Raw genomic sequence first — 22,267 nt, forward strand, 5'->3', positions numbered from 1 at the left:
TTTCCTCCTCCCCTCCCCGTTTTCCTTTCTCCATCATTCTCATTCCCCTACATATTCTCCCTTTCTTCCTTTCAACATTTCGTTCTGTAAATTAACAAGTATCCCTATCAAGTGCTGTCTTGAAGTCAAAGAAAGAACTCTGATCTTTACATAGTCATTGGAAACCTGAAGATCCTTATTAATATAATTGCTTCTTATTTTATTTTTTTCCCCTTATCCTCTTGCTCTTTCATCTAAATGTGATTTATATATGGAAAAGTAATTGAAAACTGCCCAGTCTTTGTCAATTTAAAAAAAAAGCTTTTCTGCATTTTGGGAGATATTTGCAGCTGTCCAAGCTTCGATTAGCAAGTTCCCAAGTCACTTTCCTAGAGATGGGATTTAGCTCTGCTCTATAACATTGCACAGTGAATTTCTCATTTGCCCTTAAGTTCCTGGCCCACTGACATACCACTTTAAGTTTAATCAGACAGAAAAATCACAAATGCTCCCAGTCTCACGTGACCACATTGACCTTTTATTCTCCTGAAATCACAATGAGAAGGAATTTCCCTATTTTGTGCAGTCTGTCTTTGATTCTTTATACATTTGTGCACTGTGTTAATTTCAAATCCAGTGTGACCTAAGTTAATGCTCCTCTGCCAATAAGAAAACCAGCAGAATGCTTTGCTGCCACCATAAGCAATCATTTCTCGAAGCTGTGTGATAAGGATAGAATTATCATCAGAAAATCTTTGAAGATTGTCCAGGAAAGCAAAAGAAAAATGAAGACAAGTGTACACTGGGCTTGACTAGAGAGGGATTTGGATTTGGCTTACTTATTAAATCCCATGGTTCTTTTACAACAAATGTTCTTAAGACGAAAAGGTAGGCTTGTCTTGTGAAGACCACTTGTCTTCTACCTGTCACACAATCCTATGGATGTGTGTCTAAGCTTCTTAATTCATAATATAACACCCCAGAGGAATTTTCATTTTTTCTGGTGGTTATGTGAAATCCAGTGGACTTCTTTAGGACCCTTTATTCATAATACATGGCTTCTTGCAGCCTCTTCTGATATTTCACCCTCTGTACTTATGCTTTTGTGATTAATTATCCAAAGTTGGTGAGCAGAGGAGCTGTTATCTACATGGGGTAGATTAAAGTCCAACTTTGGAAAGAATGATGGTCAGGGAGACATTATTAAGGTTTTCCCTTGTTATGAGCAGCTAAAAAGGCATAAGAAAACAAAAAAAGCACCTTTTCAAATCTAGACCTCTTTCACAATGTTGCTGAGGTTGTATTTTTAGATATTTGACTTGGCTCCTATGATATTTTAAATGGACTTTTATTCAGCAATATTTTCTAGTCAAAAAGCAAGTATTATGCAGGTTTTTTAACAAATATTTAAAAATAAATTTCCCTTTCATATTAGGTATTGGTTATAAGGGGAATATAGGTATTTTTATCTTCTTTAAACCTTTGAAAATACAGAGTACTTGAATTAAATGTCATCTGTGGAAAAACAAACTAAAACCTGTTTAGGTCAGAGAGATAAGAATTTTATTTGTTGGTTCAAGTGTAAGTGGATGTTCAGAAATTCCAGGGAGAAATAGTGTAAATAAAGCCATAGTAGTAAGGGTGAGTGGAACCTTTCTATCTGAATACATGGTATTATGAACAATAAGCAATTGACTTTGCCCAGAGGAAATTTTGTTACCTGTTTAGCCTGTGGGAGGTGACGTTCCAGCCCTCAGAATGTCCTGCCTAATAACTGTCTGTACTTACCTGGAAGCTCTGGGTCCTGCCAGATAATTGATGCTGACTATATGATTTCTTGAACCATACAGTAGAGATATGACATCTGGAGGGTCTGGAGACTGAAGAATATTCATGTGGACCATTAGCTATGTCTAACTCCGTCTGTGTAGGAACCTTGGTCACCAAAGGCTTGGAAGATATTTCTTAGTTGGAATATCTGTATGTGTTAATACTTAATGTTGCTGGAGAAGAAATTGCTGTCCATACAACTCCACTGGGCAAGGATAACTGGAAATTTGAACTTGAAACTTTCCTGGGCCCTAATCCACCTCCTCCATTGCTGCTTTTCACTGTATTCCCTTTTTGCATTAAAATTTAACCATGGGATTAATGGCTTTGATGAGTTCGGTGAGTCATCCTAGGGAATCACTGAAACTGACAGTGGTTTCAGGAAACCCAAGAACTGCAGCTATACTTTATTCAAAATTAGGAGATTTTCCTATATTCTCTTGAGGAACCTGCTGTTATTTTTAGCATCTTCTTGTCACATTGTATTATAGTTGCTCACCTATTTGTAAGTTTCCTTCAATAGACCATGCAACCAGCAAAGATAGGGTTTTTTCTTGCCCTGTTTCATTTTCTTATGCCCAACACAAAGTTTTGTTCATTCCTTACTAGCCTTCAATCTACTCCTGTTACTCTACTGAGTAAGAGCAAGCAAAGAAGGGTGATCAATAGATCACACAAAGTTAATTTCCTCAAAAGATTGATTTAGGCAAAAAGTAAATACGATCAAATGCTTTGGACAACATACAAGTCATAGCCAAAAAGTCACTATTATATTGAGAAAACAAGTATGCTCCTATTTCATTATTTTGGTATAAGAGGAGAAAATCTTATGGCATCATACCTCTATTTTTCTGTCACCAGATCTCCATTGGTAGAGGATTGGGACTGGGAGAAAGGTAAGCTCATGTTTTCATTTTGGCACCTAGGGTAAAACCTTACAAGATTAAGATTAAAAAATAAACTGATAGTTATAATACAGTGAAGATTAAAACTAAAATTCTAGGTTTCCCCTTAAAGACAATTAAAAAGAATTAATGATTTATCTTGATAGACATGAGAGGTATTTTGTACATGTGTGATCTAAGGGCCTGAAGAAGATATAAAATGAAATCAAGATAAACTTGGATGAATATAAAGGGTAAAACGAGATTAGATTATGGTTGTGATTATGAAAACTTAGATCTAATCAATATTACTGTAATCAGAAGAAAGAATATTCTTTAAAATATTTTATTTTTAGGAAGAATGAACTACAAGAAATTTCTACCATCTTCTATGTGAATAAGGTAAACCAATTAGTTTATCTGAATGACTGGTCAATTTAAAAGTTTTGTCATAGGGATTGCTACCTAAAGCTATCATTTCTTTTTCAGTTCTGAGGGCTGAACATAGGGCCTTACACTTACAAGGCAAGTGCCCTACCACTTAAGTCCTAAGATACCATTTTGAAGCCATGAGCAATTAACATCATTTCTTTAGTTTAGATTCCACAGCACATCAAACAAAATTTGAAATATATTGTCTCTTCACAGAATTTCCATGTGTAAACTATAATAACTATCACACACAAGCACCCAGTAATTCTCATTATGAAGGAATATTTAGAATTCATCCCTATATTATTCATTATTATAATTGATTAGCAGAAGTCTGAAAATATGTAGATACACTAAGAAAAATTAAATTTATTTTGCCTAAAAAGCTAAAAATTAGGCCCACGTATGTGTTCAATAAAACATAGTCTCAATGTATTTGCTTTCTTTAGATAAGGAGAATTTCTTCATGTTATACTTACTAGTTACACAGCAAGAATCTTCAACTGCAAAAAGAATTATTAGGAGTGGTGGGAGACAGAGAAAAGTTTAGAGAACTTAAAAGAGAAAAAGGAATTAGTGAACATTTGATGTTTAATACAATCACTATGCTGATTATTTTTAAATTTGTGAGCAGTGTTTCTATCTAGTTACTACAACCAAAGCTAGTGGATCTTAACGAATTTATGTTTTAAAGTATAATTCATGAAGGTACCAGCTATTGGGGAACCATGGTCTCCTCCTGCCTTCTGATCTTGAGTAGTGTGTTTGTGTGTGTTTGTATGTGTGTATATGCACAAGCCACTGTATGTGTGCCTGGTGTATGAATCTTATTATATTTCTGTGATCAAAACTTTTGTGCAACAGGATGTAAAACAGGTAACTTAACAGAAGTTCCCTGTTTTGGTCTCCAAAAATATGTGCACATTTCCTTGCTCAAAGACAAGATTCAAGTCTGTCTGTGTTGTATGTCTTTATATATATGGGAATGTATATATGTATATGTGTGAATATATGTATATATGTGTTTGTGTATGTATTTTTCTTCCCTCATACTGCAGGGAAAAAAAGCCAATACTGCTTACACATAAAAGGGTATCCATGTGAAGGAATACAGAATTACCTAAGGAGTCATTTCTACTTCAATGACTGCCCAGGAAAGTGCTCCTAACACTCACACATAAATTTTCTAGATAGTGAACACTCATCTTAAATTGATTATTTTGCCCCTCTGGGTAACCTAATAGCTCTCCTTTGCTCAACCATCTTCTAGACATGACTAAATCAAACATTGTCTCTGGAAATGGAAGTGAGAATTCATTAAAGGTGAGAGAATGGAAGGCATTAGCTCTTTGTGTAGACCAACCTTAAGGGATTATGGTCAAAGTTCAAGTTAATATCAGTTTTGTTTAACAGTCATTGGAGAACGATAAGAGGAGTACTTTAGAGAGGCATATATTCCAGAACATAGTTTTCCACCTGGATTATTCTTTTATTAGATCCATAAAAGCATTCTGTTTTTATGACTCTGTGTGTACAAATCTCTCATATATTCTGAAGAGCCTGAATGTCAGCCGTAATTCATTTTCAAGCTACCATCTTAATGGACAGACTATTTATGTGAATAGAAGGGATTCACAAAGAAGCAATGACTCATGAGAGGCTAGTAGTAGAAGTGAACAAGTATACTGTGTATTTATAGTTTGCTGAATAAAAATTAGAGAGTAAGTAATAAATTGAATAAAGAGATGCTTAAAAATCAAGGCCATATACTCTATCTTAAAAATATATAACTTCCATCAAATTATCTATTTGGGTCTTATTTTTTAAGCACTAAATGACATTTTAGGGCCAATTTACCCTGAAGTCAATTCCAGCTTAAAAAGTATTTTCATATACAATATTGAATAATCATTTTATAAGATTTTGATCTTAAAATCTCAATTGGTTGGATATATATATATATACTATACCTATCAAGAATCTCTATTTCTTTTGTTTTATAGAGCATATTACAAAATTTAAAATGTGCTAGACAACTGAGATTCTTTTAATACCTATAAAAGAATCCAGCTTTTTTAGTGCTAGTTGCAAGGACTTGTTAAATGCCATATGAACCCACTGGCCCATAATTACACATATTTTGTAACCTACTCAATTTTCTCTACTCTGTTGTTATCTTTAAACTACCTACCCACTCGGAACCATTGTGCATACACTAGACCTCACTTTAAAAACTGATCTGTAGAAGCTACTGGCTTTTCATGAGTGCAGTTCTAAATTGCATGTCTCGTCTGCTCTATGCACCAAATTCTATTTGTATCTTTCCTCCCTATTGAATGTTTTTTTAAAACAGTGAAATTGGCTTCACTCCAAACAAAATTCAGATGTATGTGGCTCTTGTACCATTGCTTGCTTCATGCTACAATGCTACATAACCCAATAAATAGCATGACCACGAGTCATTGTTAGTACAATAACAACATAACAATAATGGTAATAGGAGCTAGTATAATCTATGTCCATTTACTATGCTAACAGCTTGTTTTCTGAATTGTGGTGCCACATCATTGCATAGAAAAAACATGCTTTACATTTAAACACAGAAGAAATTGCATATAATCAGGTTACTTTTGACAAATCTCAGAGTTTATGCATAACCTTTAAAATGCAATGCGTTGTGGTAATGTAAACAAATATTCTGAGAGCTTTACATAAAACCATTCTGGTTCCATAGGCCATAATTAATCTATTTTAGTTTCTTTTCTATTTTCATTTTGTGCTAATTATATGGAGTTTGGGAGAGAGGAAGCTGAATTCAGAAACCTGTGGTTTTCCTACTGCTTCCTTACCCTCCGTAAGCAGTTTCTCTTATGATTTTTCTGAATCCAGGAGAATGAATAGGTAACATTTGCTAGTGTTCAGGGCCACAGTGCATTAACCACGTAAGTATGACACTTTCTATAGAATTCTCTTTTTAAATGATTATAGCAATTACCCCTCTCTAAGCCTGGACATGTTGTTTTGTCTTTACTCATACAAGAAATTTCAAAAGAGGATTCTTGTCTGATTTCATACTTGATTCTAACTGGTTATGAGAGCAGTGTTCTGAATCTGAAGCTAGAAGTGGTTGTAATCACTGGTTATTCACATCTTTATCTGTTAAACCAGAGATCTGAGCTTTGATTTGTGGTTACTAACTAAGACAATAGTAAGTAGGACTTTAGTATTAATGTTTACATTGTTTGGTTATTGTTCTTTGTGTACAATTCTCCTTTAATACTGCAGTGCCAGAAATGCAGAGATCAAAGTAGAAAAAGATATTATGAAAATTTACATATGGAGGACATATGGAAAAAAGAAAAGAGGAGACCCAAGACCCACACAGAGACTGGAGAGATCACCACTGAAAATTAATAAAATGCTACAGGATAGTAAATGACCTTCTCCAATAAAGGAAGTCATAAATTGATGCAGATTTTCTTCAAAGATATAGATATAGAATATTGCCATTCATCTTTTAATGAAATATTTCTCTTAACTGATTTTACATTCACATATTGGGAACCAACTAGAATATATTAACTACCAGTGAAACTGAAATTGAGATTTGAATGTTTTTATTATTTTCTGTTTTCATTTCCAGAGCATACTTTTCCTCCATCTTTGCCTCACTGCTTTCCAATTGAGCTTTGTCTCAAAGTATATTTCACCAACCAGCAGAACTGACTTCACCTGGTAGCTTGTAAGGAATGTTGAAGACAGGCCTTATCCAAGAGCTATTGGATCAGAATCTTTTACATCATCCCAGATACAAAGTCTTGCAGTGGATAACAATGAACACTGCAATGATCTTGGCCTGGCAATGATAATGGTGTCTCTTGACTCTCCTATATATTGGATGACAATATTTTCTTTTCACTTGAGATAATTAATGAAATGGATAATTTGGTTCTTTCCTAGCTTGATTTTAGTATGCATCCTTCTGATATTTTGGAATCCTTCTGATATTTTGAAAGTGATACGTGAATGAGATAATACAGTGAAGTGGAAACGACTTTGGAGATGCTGAAGAAGTTTTTCTGTTCCAATAGAAGATTGCTCAAGTTCTAGATGTTTAAAAGACAAAATTTTTATTACACAATTGATGACTGAGATTCAGTACCTTAAGCAAATTTTGATAATTAATTTTTTTGTTAATTCTGTATTCAGGAAAAGAAGCTTTTTATTTTTCAACTTTAATTTCATTGTGAGAACCTGCTAATGGAATGTGCTTTATATTATCTCAAATAGTGTGTTTTGTTTTGCTAATAAAGAAATATCTTCCCCTCTCTCTCATCCTTTCTAATACTGATGCAATATGAAAATGATTCAAGATATAAGATCAACAGGAGATGGATTTTCATTCTAGAAGATAATATGATCTTGCAGTTTACTTGGTTCCCACTTTAATACTCTTCCCTTTGATGGTTTTACCAAAAGAGAAAGTAAAATGGTGAGCTGACTCTCTGTTTCCTAAATCATAAGTAGGAATATGGGCTCTGACAAATACTGAGGAATGCTTCCAGACAATTTCTCCCCCAAGAAGAAGAAGCATATTTCTGATTATAAATAGGTTTAACTCTTTGGCTCATGATTCATTAGAGAGAGATAAAAGCATGGGAAAGTTAGTACAAAAGAAATTTAAAGGTCCCCTACCTTCAACCTCTGTCTCTCCTAATTGGCCTCCATTTGTAGCAAAAACTCCATAATTGACTACATTCTAGGACCTGATTGGACATCAGTAGCTTATGTAGCAAATAAGTTTTCTGACCTGAAAACACAAGCTGGTAGACTATGTAGGAAATGACACTTTACATAATTTGATCTACAGTAATACAGCAATTACATGCTTTTTTAAAAAAAGGACCCTAAAATATTGGCTTTCATTTGTTAATAGAGGCCTTGAATAATTCTATATCAGAAAGTTTCTTATTTCAGTGGTTGGAGGCAAAATGACTTTGAATTAAGCATCTCTAGAAATAGGCAAATTAGCTAAGAGTTTGTTACAATATACTAAGTGCTTTAGCCTATTTTTTATTACAATAAGAAATACTTAAGACAGTAATTCATGAAGAACACAGGTTTATTTCAGCTCACAGTTCTGGAGGCTTGAAAGTCTAAACACATGGCCCCATTATCTGCTTCTGGTGAGGGCCTCTTGCTGCTTTAATTTATGGCAGAAAAGGGAAGGGCAAGTGTCTGAGTGTAGAAGAGACAAAAGGGACCAAACTCCCATGATAGCTAACTTACTCCTATTTTAAAAATCATTAATCCATTCATGAGCACTCCACTTCCATGAATCAACTATCTCCCACTAGGCTCCCCCTCCTTAACACATCAACACTGAGGAATTAAACCCCAACATGAGTTTTGGTTTGCATGAAGCTTATTTAAATGACAACATTAAGAATGAGGTGATAAGGTCAATTTAAGAAAGATGAAAGAAAAAAGAAGTAAAAGAACAAAGAAGACTTAGGTGCCATTGGCATCAGAAGAAAGGAAGGACTGTTACTTTACTTTTATTTATTTTTTTTCCTTTTTCTTTTATTATTCATATGTGCATACAAGGCTTGGTTCATTTCTCCCCCCTGCCCCCACACCCTCCCTTACCACCCACTCTGCCCCCAATACCCAGCAGAAACTATTTTGCCCTTATTTCTAATTTTGTTGTAGAGAGAGTATAAGCAATAATAGGAAGGAACAAGGGTTTTTGCTGGTTGAGATAAGGATAGCTATACAGGGCATTGACTCACATTGATTTCCTGTGCGTGGGTGTTACCTTCTAGGTTAATTCTTTTTGATCTAACCTTTTCTCTAGTTCCTGTTCCCCTTTTCCTATTGGCCTCAGTTGCTTTTAAGGTATCTGCTTTAGTTTCTCTGTGTTGAGGGCAACAAATGCTAGCTAATTTTTTAGGTGTCTTACCTATCCTCACCCCTCCCTTGTGTGCTCTTGCTTTTATCATGTGCTCATAGTCCAGTCCCCTTGTTGTGTTTACCCTTGATCTAATGTCCACATATGAGGGAGAACATAATGATTTTTGGTCTTTTGGGCCAGGCTAACCTCACTCAGAATGATGTTCTCCAATTCCATCCAGCGAATGATAACATTTCGTTCTTCTTCATGGCTGCATAAAATTCCATTGTGTATAGATACCACATTTTCTTAATCCATTCGTCAGTGGTGGGGCATCTTGGCTGTTTCCATAACTTGGCTATTGTGAATAGTGCCGCAATAAACATGGGTGTGCAGGTGCCTCTGGAGTAACAGTCTTTTGGGTATATCCCCAAGAGTGGTATTACTGGATCAAATGGTAGATCAATGTCTAGCTTTTTAAGTAGCCTCCAAATTTTTTTTCAGAGTGGTTGTACTAGTCTACATTCCCAGCAACAGTGTAAGAAGGCCTCCCTCATGATCTTCCTCCTTCAGCTTCCTGAGTGCTAGGTTATAGGTGTGTGCCATCACACCAAGCCTTCTTATTAAAGTTTTACATTTATGGATTTGTACAAAATATATTTGTTTTGAATTTTATTTTTGAATTAGCAAACTTTAATAATAAATGGGGGTTACCACTGTGATATATATACTATATATACATAAAGTATACTTTGAATAAGTTTACCCCCTCCATTTTATTCCTATTCTGCTTTTTCAAACAGTGTTTTTTGGGTTGCATTATGCCATCTTGGAACATATACATGTAGTGTATTTAGATCCTCTGACCCTTCAACATCCTTCCTTTCCCCTTTCTTCCTCCCACTAATCCCCTACCCCAGAAAGTCCCCTTTTTACATTCCTATCCCATTATTGTTGTTACCATCATAATCATTATAAACAAGAATACACACTATTTGGCTTTTTGAGTTCAGTTTATCTCATTCAACATGATGATCTCCAGTTACATCCATTTTCCTAAGAATGACATAATTTAATTTGTTCATGACTAAGTAATATTCCATGATATATATGTACCAAAGTTTCCTTATCCATTCAACAGTTGTTGGATATCTTGGATGATTCCAGAGTTGGATATTGTGACATTTATTGCTTTAAATATATTGAACTACTCTTGCATCTCTGAAATGAAACCGACTTGATCATGTCATGAGATTGATCTGTAATACTCTTTTTTGGTGTATCCTCTGGTTTTGAAATTAGTATAATACTGGTCTCACAGAATGAATTTGGTAATGTTTCTTCCCTTTTATTTCATGGAAAAATTTCAGGAGTATTGGTATTAGTTCTTTAAAGATCCTGGTAAAATTCATCAGTAAATCCGTCAGGGAGACTCTATTTCTGCTTCATTCTCATTGATATTATTGATCTATTTAAGTGGTTTATATTCTGTTTGTTCAATTTTGGTAGGTCAAGTTCATCTAGAAATTTTTCTGTTTCTTCTAGATTTTTTATTTGAATGTAGGTTTCAAAGTATTTACTCATGATCTTCTGGATTTCATTGGTATTTATTGTGATATCCCCACTTTCATCTCTAATTTCATGAAGTTGGTTTTTCCCCTTTTTTTTAGTCAGATTGGTGAAGAGTTTATCAAACTCATATCTTTTTAAACAACAAACATTTAATTTCATTTATTTGTATAGCTTTTTGTCTCTATTTCATTAATTTGTTCCTAATTTTTATTCTTTATTTCTTTCCATCTGCCAATTTGAGATTTGGTTTGTTCTTGTTCTTCTTGGAAATTTAAGAGTATCATTAAGCTATTTACTTGAGACCTCTCTCTGATGTAGACACTCATAGCTATAGTTTCTTCATAGCTGTGACTTTGTTGTATCCCAAATGTTCTGATAGGCTGTGCTCTCATTTTTATTAGATTTTAGAAACTCTTGGGTTTCCTCCTTTATTTCTTCAATGACCTACTGGTCATTCAGCAATGTGTTGTTCAGTCTCTATGTATTTGAATATTTTCTGTTGTTAAGTTCTAGTTTTATTCCATTGTGGTCTGACAGAAGTTATTTCAACTTCTATATTTTTACTAAAACTTGCTTTGTGTCCTAAAATGTGATGTATTTTGGGAAAAGTTCCAGCTCCATAGATGTTTGTTAAGTCAATTTGGTGGTCTATAATGTCATTTAATTCTAAGATTTCTTTGTTAATTTTGTTGATTTTTGTTTGATGGCCTATGGGTGAGAGTAGGGTATTGAAGTCTCGTACTATCATTGTATTAGGGCCTCTGTACTTCTATATCAGTGGTGTCTTTATAGTGAAGTTGTATGCACCAACATTTGTCACATATATGTTAACAATTGTTATTTTCTCCTTATAGATTGCTTCCTTTTTTAAAATAAAGTGACTATTTTGTCTCTTCTGAATAATGTTATTTTGAAGTGTATATTTTCAGATGTACGTATAGCTATTCTTGTCAGCTTTTAGGATATAATTATGTGGAAAATCTTTTTACACTATTTTAGTCTAAGCCAATGTTTGTTTTCATCAGTGAGACAACAAGTGGTCAGATCTTGCTTTTTGTAACTTAGCTTATTATTCTATGTCTTTTGATTGGAGAATTGAGATCATTAACATTTATTGTTAATATTGAAGGTGTGTAACGAATCCTTTCATTTTTGTTGTTTTTGTGGTATCTTATTCTTTACTATTCCTCATTTGCATGCCACTCATCTAGTCAGATTTTTTTTTTCCAATGTTTTCATGGTTACATTTGTCTTCCTCTTCTATGTGTGGGATTTCTTTGAGTGTTGTCCTCAGTACTGGTTTAGTGGATTCATATTGCTTTACTTTTTGTTTATGATGAGAGGGTTTTACTTCTCCTCCAGTTTGAATGATAGTTTTGCTGGGTAGAGTAATCAGTTGGCAGTTATTTCTTTTCAGCACTTGATATGCATCATTCCATGCTCTCCTTGCTTTTAGGGTTTCTGTTGAGAAATCTGCTGTTATTCTGATGGGTTTGCCTTCATAGTTGACTTGGAGTGTCTCCCTTGTAGCTGTTCTCTGTGCTTAATTTTTTAACTACAATATGCCATAGAGAGGTTCTATTCTGGTATAGTCTGATTGGAGTCCTTATGGCCTCCGATACCTGGATGATTGATCTCTTCATCACAAGACATCACAATGAACGCTTTCTCCAGACTGAAGTTTTCTGCTATTACATTATTGAATATTCTTCCTATGCTTTTAGATTGCACCTCTTCTCCCTATCAATGCCCATGATTTGTGGATTTGTTTTTTTAATGGAGTCCCAGAGTTCTCGCATATTCTGTTCATATTTGTTCATTAATTTTTTTATCTTCATCTGATTTTTCTATTGCATCTACTTGGTCTTCAAGCCCTGAAGACTTTTTATTGATTTCTATATCTTTATTGAAATCTCCTATCATGCCTTGCTTTGTCCTCCTTATTTTATTTTTAGCAGCTTATTTGTGTTCTCCTTGAGATTCTATAGCTGTTTGTTTGTATCTTCTTTAAGTTCATTTTGTACATGTCTTCTTTCACCTCATTAATCATTTTTATCATCATTCTCTTAAGACAAACATTTGAGATTTTATCCCATTCCCTATTATTTGGATACTGTGTGGCTTGATTGTGGACTTTTTGGGGTATCATGTTTTCTTGCTTTTTCATATTTTGTGTCTTTTCCACATTGAAATTTGCTCATTTGAAGTTAATTCTTCAATGGACAGTTAAGGCTCTGAATCATTGGCAGATGTTGGGGTAAGGTACTGTTGAGAAGTAGCGACTACTACTTGTTGAGTTGCTGTTCCAGGGATAGCTGGGACAGTTCCAGGTATGTGAGGTAGCACTTAAGGTGTGTGTTGTGGTACCTGTGCACAGTTAGTATATCAGAAAGCACTATTCCACTCTAAAAGTCCATGCTTTTCCATTCTCAGGGAATCCAGTGCTTCTATGGCTTGTCCATGCCAAGCCTTTTCCCTTTTTCTACCCAGGCTTCCAGTTAAGGTTTCATTTGAAGAGTGAGGACTGAATAGCTCCTGTCAAACATACACCTCTGGGTTGGGCAGTAGGTTTATGGATCTAGCCAATTAGCTAACTATTCTTTGTCTTGGGGTTGAGACCCAGATGCAGAGTTCTTTCAAGCTTATCTGCTTGCTTCTGTGCTCTTCCTTGTCTTAGAATAGAGATTCAGATGCTAAGCACTACCCAACCAGCCTGCTTGTTTCTGAACTATTTATTGTCTTGGTACAGAAACCTACATGTCAAACAACTTTTTGGTCCAGGGCCACATGTGGGAGCCTTTAACTAGCCCACTTAGGGTCTGGCAGAGTGGCTCAAGTGGTAGAATGCCTGCCCAACAAGTGTTAGGCCTTGAGTTCAAATCCTAGTATCACACACACACACAAAAGCCTATTAATTAGCCCACTTAGCTGAAAAGTTCTGTCAGAGGTCAGATATTTTTGTGTCTACATGTTGGGCTTGGTTGTGCAGCAGCCCTTAGGAGTCACATTGATTACAGGAAAATTTGTGCTGCTTTACTAATTCATTGATCTGGGGCTGGGTGTAGGGACTTTTAATCAACTCACTTAGCCAAAACTTTTCTCTGGGGGACAGAAGTATTTGCATCAGTGTACCTTGCTGGCCTATGCTGTGTGCCTCTCAGTACTGAAACCAGTTCATCCTGCTGGATCTTTTCCATGCTAGCATGGCATCTTTGCTCAGGTGGTAGGGCACAGACACTGGTCAGCTTCTGTCCAGGAGCCTGTGCAAGGCTTGCTGATCTGCACTCAGACCTCCTTGCAATTGTTTTATTCACTTGTGTAGGTGGATTTTGACAAAAGCTAAACAAAACACAAAGGTAAAATAACAACAGCAGCAAAAATGGACTGGGATGATCACTGGACAAAGCATGTCCATGAGGTAGTTCTGGGGTCCCTTTGAATAAACTTTTCTCTTTGCTTATTTTAGAGATTTAATTAAAGTTTGGTACTTTCTTTTTTCTCTAGTTACTACCTGACCTTTTACTGGCACCCTCCCTTGTTTTACTAACTTGCTCACCTCTCCTTGCAACTATATACCTGAGGTTTTGTTTCTGGTTTGCAGAGACATGGAAAGCAGTACTTGTAGGCAATCTGCCATCTTGGTCCTCAAAATGTATTCTTATACTTGTCTTTGAATGTTCAAATATATATTTATGAGATTTAATGGTTCTTGAAGTAGCTCATTTACTTCTTGGTGTATACTATTCTATTTTATAAATTAAAGCCATTAGTCCATTGTATTATTGCTGTACAATAATAATTGAAATATTCCATGTAGAGACTTATAAGTGATGCTGATTTAGCCAATTTATTAAATGTCTTTTTGAGAATATAAAAGCACTTTGCTGAATTAATATTTATGAATAGAATTGAAAGATCAAAGATTTCATGTGTGTTCTGCTTTAGTGGATATTGCAAAAAAGTTTGTGTGTTTCCAACAGAATTTGAGCATTTTGACAGATGCACTTTATCACCAAAAATTGTATACCCTTATTGTCTTTATGATAGATGTGATTTTTGCTTTTAAGTAATGTTAATATTTACATCATTAACTGACATTTAGACTGAATTATTTTTGATCAATTTGAGTAGACTTCCCTTTTAACAATACTGCATCTTCTATCTCTGTTATATCTCTGTTTAGATCTTCTTTAATTTCTTAATGTAATGTTTCATACTTTTTCATGTTCTCATTTTTACACATTAATCCCTAGATAGTTCATATTTAGGATGTTACTAAATATGCTATTTTTAAAAATTGAAACTTATATTTGTTGTTGTATATAGAAATGAAGTCAGTTTTTGAAAACTGATCTCGTACATATCACTAGCTAAAGCCACTTATTACTTCTGTAAGTTTTTTGTGTATTTTATAGGATTTTCCATCAAAATAATCCTTACATTCATGAATAAAGGTAGTTTCACTTACAATCTCCAAACTCTTTCTATGCTTTTCTTTCTAGAATAATAATGTGCACAATAGTGGGGAAAACAGTTGTCCTACCTGTATCCCCAATCTTGAGGTAAAGGTAGAAATTTGCCATGAAGTGTGATAAATGTCATATATTTTTCTAGATTCTCTTTATTATTTTAAAAAGTAACATTCTATATCTAATTTGCCAAAACTTTAAACAGGAATAGATAATACATTTGTCATTGTTTTGTGAATCTATTGATAAGATTATATGCTTTTTATTCTCTTATTACAAATGCTATTGACTTTACCAACTATGTTAGTTTTTTGTCACTGTGATAAATAGCTGTGAGAAGCAATTTAGAAGTAGGAAGTCTTTATTTTGGCTCAATGTTTTAGAGGTTTCAGTCCATGGTCAGTTGTGTTTGTTGCTTCCTGGCTATGGTGAGGCAGAACATAATGTCAGTGCAAAGTTACTCACCTCCTGGTAGACAGAAAGCAGAGAAGAGTAACAAAGGACAGAGGAAAATATACATCCTTCAAAGGCAGCTGGAGACCAACACTTCAACACATGAACCTATGGGGAACATTTCATATTCAAACTGTAATATCAACTTTTATTCTTGAGATGAATCCCACTTCATGTTAGCATATTATCCTGTTTAAATATCATTGGCTTTAATATACATGAAGAACATTTATCTAGTTTCTGCCTTTTCTTCTAATATGTTTTCCTAAGATCTGGTCTCAAGGTAATGGTGACACAAATCCTGTTTTCCCTTACTTGTTTTATGATTTTTATCCCTTTCTAATATATTTCAAATGTAAGATACTATATTTCTCAGAAATTAAATGTCTATTTGGTTTTAGGGAATGAATTTGCATGTTAATTTATTATTATTATAGATATTTTGCCCAACTGTTATGTTTTCTTACATGTGTTAATGAAAATTATTTTATAACATTGGTCAAAAACTCTAATGTTTAAATCACCTTTTTAGATATGTTCTTCTTTCCTTTTTAAAGTTTACCTTTGTTGATCTATTCTTATATTTTTGGTCAGCCTTTCGAAGTTTTAATTGAGTATTCAATGCTATTCATATAAATTTCTCTCCAAGAAAATTTATCATTTCCTGTCTGACTACATTATTTCAATCAAGAAAGGTACTTGGTAGTTCACTGCAATCTTGATGAAACTATCTCTAATCTATTTCATCTCTACCCTTCTTCCAAGGTTTTCAAGTAAGAGACTGTTTTCTTTTATGGGGTTTCCTTGAAAATACAAAGGTTTTTAAAGAAAATCTAACTGAATATTGTATAATTTCCAAGTGCATGACAGATATTACTATGGTTTCTCTGTTCTTGAGCTATGCAACTCACCTGGGATAAGTTGGAGTTCTCAAAGGCTTGCTCCTATCCAGAATTGGCAAAATTATCCTAAGGTAAATATATCTGCAGTTGTCATCTCAGTTATATGAGGCTCTCACTTCCATGTAGTACTATCTTACTTTGATTTTCTTGCTTCATCAACTCTCCAAAAGTTTTAAGTTGATGATTTTTCTATAAGTATTTTTCTGCAGGAATACTGCTAAACCTCAAACTCATTTATATTACCTAGAAGCAGAATCTTACCACATCCTTGTGAAGTTTTCCAACCAATGTTTGCACCCAGCAGTATTTAATCCCATCAGTGTTAGTTTTCTGCTATAACATCAACTTCCAGATGTTTAAATCATATTTACCCTGGCCCAAACTTTGAGTCATTTACTACTCTCAATGTCATGGCAGTAATAATTAAAGAAGAAATTAGATTGTTTTAGTATAAGAAAGGTTACTTGAAAGAACAAGGTGAGTATATCCAGAACATCAGAAAAGTCAAAATACTGATATTTATATCACTATGAAACATAAATGTTTGGATGGATAGAAGCCATTGAGTTAGGATAACCTGGAGTGTATGTTAATAATGAGGAGGCTGGAGATTGGAATGCTAAATAACATCAATATTTAAGTCACGTCAATGAATCTCTTCATGATTCCTCTCATTTATAGGTAATAAGTGCTTAAACCATTAGTACCCTATATAATTATTACACATAGGTGAAGTTACTAACTCTAGGTAATAGTGTTTCACTGTTATCTATATGCATTGCTTAAACACATCTCAGGAATGCATTTTTTATTAGAAGTAACAGTAAATTTCACCTTTAGGACACTAAATAATAACCTGTCAACTTATAAACATATATGTGTGTATTTCAAAGTGGCTATAATCACTCATTATTACCTGAGTGAAAATATATTACTGATCAATAAAGAAGTCTTTCAATGTCAGTGAGATATGCAAAGATTGGAGTATTTTACATTGATGTTCTGTTTAGATAAGTCATGTTATAATTTGCAGCAATTGTCTATGACGAGTTGCCCATTTCTACTCCTTTTATAAAACTATGTCACGCGTACCTTAGTTTTTTAACAAAAAAGAAATATTATGAAGAGTGAATCCATTTTCAACACTATATTCTTCAGTATTGGGGCCATATTGGCAATTGAAATATTAATTTGGAAACATTATATAATAAATGAAAGAAACAACTATACATTAAGAAAGTTATAATTTGGCTTTTGATTGTTAGTGCCGCTTTGGGCAGTATTTTTGTCATCTGTAATACAAGATTTCTTCATATTTCTTTTTAAAATATAAAATTCTAAGTTTTGCTTCAGGCATAGTAGTTCATGGTTGCACCTCTAGCACTCAGAAGGCTGAGGCAGGCCTTAGCTACATAGTAAATTCCAGGCCAACTGGGGCTACAAAGCAAGAACCTACACAGCAAGAACCTGTCTCAAAAAAAGAAATTCAAATATGTATGCATGTATGTGTGTATTTATGTGTGTCTGTGTGTACTCCCAAATATAGTACAATATAACTTTGATCTGTCTAATCACCTATTACTTCATTGATAAAATTTTCAGTGCTTTATTTATTAATAATCTAATTAATAGTGTGTTAATGTTGCTGAGTGATGATCATATGAAAACCTCTTCATTTTTATTATAAAATTATACTTACATAAATTCTTTTGCTCATTATATCTGCAAAAATAAGAATCTCTGTGAACATTAAACAAAAAATTAATTTCTGATCTGGCAGAAACTTCTAATTCTTGTAAAAATATAGTATGCCAAAGTTATTTCAAAATAAGCATCAATAATTGCATTGATTTTAATTCTAAGAAATTGAATAAGACATTCTGGAATATATCAATTTATGATGCTAACTGCTGAGCCCATCAGACCAAAAAATAGAGAAACTACTTTGTCATGTAGCAATAATGATAATGTAGTTTATATGTATGATTCCCTTTTACTTCATTAATGAATTCTTTAAACCAAACAGATAAGACAGTCAGGTTAAAATAATAAGAAAACCTTAGAGCTGTTCATATTTTTGGCCTTTTCTGGAGGAAGGCAAGACCTTTTTCTAAATCACCTATGTAGAACAAGAGTGTCTTGACTATAATTCAGTATTTTCCCCACTATACCTTAAGTGAAAAAGAAATGCTTTGCACCCTCTTTTCTAAGAAGGCTCTAATGTGAGTAGAAACTATGACACTGGAAGGTAGAAAAGAAAGTCATTTCCAGAAAGATGCCTCTTTAACTAACTTTCAAATACCAGAGAAAAATGTCCTTCACAGAGTTCTTTGTTAATACATGTGGTTACCTAATCTGCACTATGATGTTACTCTTTTATTTCTCTCTTTTAACCCTGTGTGTACTAGTTGTAAGAAAGTCACTATGTGCAGTCCACACTTGAAGAGTGGATGATGTTCCTCTTTCTCCTTTTTGGCAGGATTGATAAAAAATGCTATTTGGAATTCTATGTGTGAAATGCCTTTCATTCACAATTTGTTATTTGTTCAGTCACTTGTTTACATCAGTATGGACTCATGGATATTTACTTGATATGAGGGTTTTAATCTAATACTACACTATTTATTTTCTTGTTTAAATTGTTCTAACTTTTACCTTGAAGTCTCTCATTGGCTCATGTGCTCTTTTGACATACCCCACCAATCTGGAGGATTTCTTTTTCACTTTATTTTCTGATACTCCAAATGCTCTGTGTTCATCTTATATATTTCCTCCCCTAGTTCTAGAACCAGACATTTCTCCAAGTTGCTCTGACTTCTTACATTGGAAAATGTTATTAGAAATCAAGAAATGGATTGCTGGGTGTGGTCATTGCTATGTTGGTATTGTTCAGATTTTCTCAACTGACAAAGCAAAGAAATATATATGTTAGAAGAATCTGTATACATACACATATTTATAAGTATTTTATATGTAACCATTTATATTTATGTTAAGGGAACCATGAGTTTATACTATGTCTCTAACTCTTATCTATTACCAAAAAAATATTTGGTCTTCCTGCTTTGCTTATATGTAACCTCTTCCTTCAATCATGAGACAATTGGTTCCCAACCTTCACCAAAGATTTGGTTTATTGTTCACTTCTAGTATTCAGCTATATGACATCAGAATTGTTAATCTCTATTCAAGTGTAAAACAACTTTATTAACAGAGTACCCTGCTTATATGCAATTTGTTTTGTCTTTAATCTTACTGTCATGACTCAGTCATTGCCAAGGTCACTTACTGTCATCACACTGTCCCTTCATCCCCTTCTCAGTAAGGTTGTTCATGTCTTTACATGAAACAGCTAGATTCTCTTGTCAGACTCTGTTTTCCTTCCAGAAACTTCCCATATCCTAAATTATTCTTAAAATTTGAAAACATTCAGCTTTAATGAATCACCTTTATAGAAATCATCATTTTGTACTCTTACTCTGGGTGACATAGAGCCCATAATTATAATAGCTATTTGACAGAGTATATCCAAAATGCTCAAGGCAAAATTTGTACATTTCCAAAATTAAGTATTGAAACATGAAATTAACATTTTTTCTTTCTTGTTGTAAAACTACAACTTCTCAATTTCTTCCTCCCTATTAACCTAACCTAGATCTCTTACTTCTCTGACCAGACTTGAAGATTCACTTAAATACAGTAGTGTTCTGATTGAATTACATGAAAACATTGGGAAGTGAAGATAAAACAGTCAGAAATGGAAAATGAGAAAAATTAAAATTCGAATGAAAAGATGAGAACAAGTAAGGAGAGACTCCTGATGCATCACTTTGACTCAGTTTAACAGTATGGAAAACTCTCACGTGGTCCACTAGTTACGGTAGAAAAGAAGATGCTAAATGGTAGTGCCTTCAAATACCCCGCTGAGCAGTATCTGACAGCCTCCAATGGAGAAAGATGCTTCTGTCAGTTGAAAAACAGTTTGGGTAGGGTGAGGTGGCTCCCTTAGCTACTGCCGAGGCTGAGATTAGGAGAATCATGGTTCCAGGCCTGTCTAGGCAAAAAGTTCATGAGACTCCATTTCAACCAATTAAAAACAGAAATGTCGTGATGAAACTCTCTGTACAGATATCTTAAACAAAAATGTATCTTTTTTTTCTTTCCTCAAAAAACAGAGGACAAGAATGTAAATCAGATCCTGTCTGGAGGTTTGTACCAGTGGAGGGGGATATAAGGAAAGGGTGTAGGAGGGTAAGTATGGTAGAAATATTATGTCCTTATTTATGAAAATGGAAAAATGAGACCTGTTGAAATAGTAAGAAAAGAGGAAGGTGGGATAAAGGAGAATGATGGAAGGGGTGATTTTAACTAAGATATATTATAAGCACTTTTGTAAATGCCACAATGTACCCTTAGTACAAAAATAATATAATAATAAAAAATTTTAAAATAAAAATTTAAACAAAGCTGGTTGTGGCCAGGCACCAGCCACTCACACTTTTAATCCTGGGCTGGCAGAGTGGCTCAAGTGGTAGAGTGGCTGTCTAGCAAGCATGAGGCCCTGAGTTCAAACCCCAGTACCATCGACCCATCCCCCCAAAAAAAGCTGTTTATGATGGTATATGCCTGTCATTCCAGATATGCTAGAAGCACAAATAGGAGGACCATGGCCCTGGTTGGCCAAGGCATAAATGCAAGACCCTATTTGAAAATAACTAAAGCAAAAAGGACTAGTGGTGTGGCTCAGGTGATAGAGCACATGGCTACCCAGTATAAGACCTTGAGTTCAATCCCCAGTACTGCCACAAAAAAAAAAAGAAAGAAAAGTTTTGTGTAAGGTAGAAAATAAAAAAACAAAAAAAAAAACAAAAGGCCACTCTTCAGTTTTCACTATTAATTTGAACTAATGAAAACAGACATAGGGTTCATGAATCTAAATGTCTTCTTTAATTCTGTTTAAAAATGTTTGTTTTTGGGGGAATGAGGGGAACTAAGTATTGAACTCAGGGTCTCATGCTTCTAGGCGAGCATTCTACCACTTGAGCTATACACCCGATCCCCAAAATGTTTACTTTTTGTAATATGTACTGTAAAAATTATTGTTTCAGAATCTGTCAAATTCTAGCCTTGTTTATTTTAAATGTGGTGAGAAGAAACATATTTAGAGACTAGCCATAAGGTAGTAAAATTGATTTCTGGTTTATCTGATATAGCTTTGAGTCTCTCACTAATCTAGGGAGTAATTGATTGCTGGAAGCCTTGTAGCAGTGGTTAAAAATTGATAAATGCTAAAGCAGGCACAATGGTTTACAGCTTCTTAAGGGTTGTGGAACCTCTATATTTCTCCCTCATTGCTGGCTCTAGATCAGGAGGAAAAATTTAAAAGGCTTTTTGTCTTTTTCTTTGTAAATTACATTCAGCCACTCAGGAATTCTGTAGCTGATGGGACCTCGGGAAACACAGTTCGACTGGACAGTGTGTGATTTATAAATACAAGTTGAATATTGAGTAGTATTTTATTACTTTGTATTAGCCATGTAATTAAAGAATAAAAACTTTCATGATTCCTTTTAAGTAGCTAACATTCATTTAAAGTTCTGTCTTTAGAATTGGACAGATACTGAAAACAAATGCATTAAAGTTCCTGGCATGTTTCTCTAATTCTCTAATTTATGATTATTGCTTTCAGATCTGAAAGTTATTCAAGATATCACCAAATCTAGCCCACTGCTTGTATTATTTATTTATTATTATTATCATTTTATATAGAAGCAAAAAGCATTTCTCAGTTAAAAAATAAAATGAAATTCTCTAATTATACCTTTTTTTCTAGTTAAATGTGTAACCTCTGAA

The sequence above is a fragment of the Castor canadensis genome, chromosome 12, assembly GCF_047511655.1.
Source record: "Castor canadensis chromosome 12, mCasCan1.hap1v2, whole genome shotgun sequence".
NCBI classification, from domain to species: Eukaryota; Metazoa; Chordata; class Mammalia; order Rodentia; family Castoridae; genus Castor; species Castor canadensis.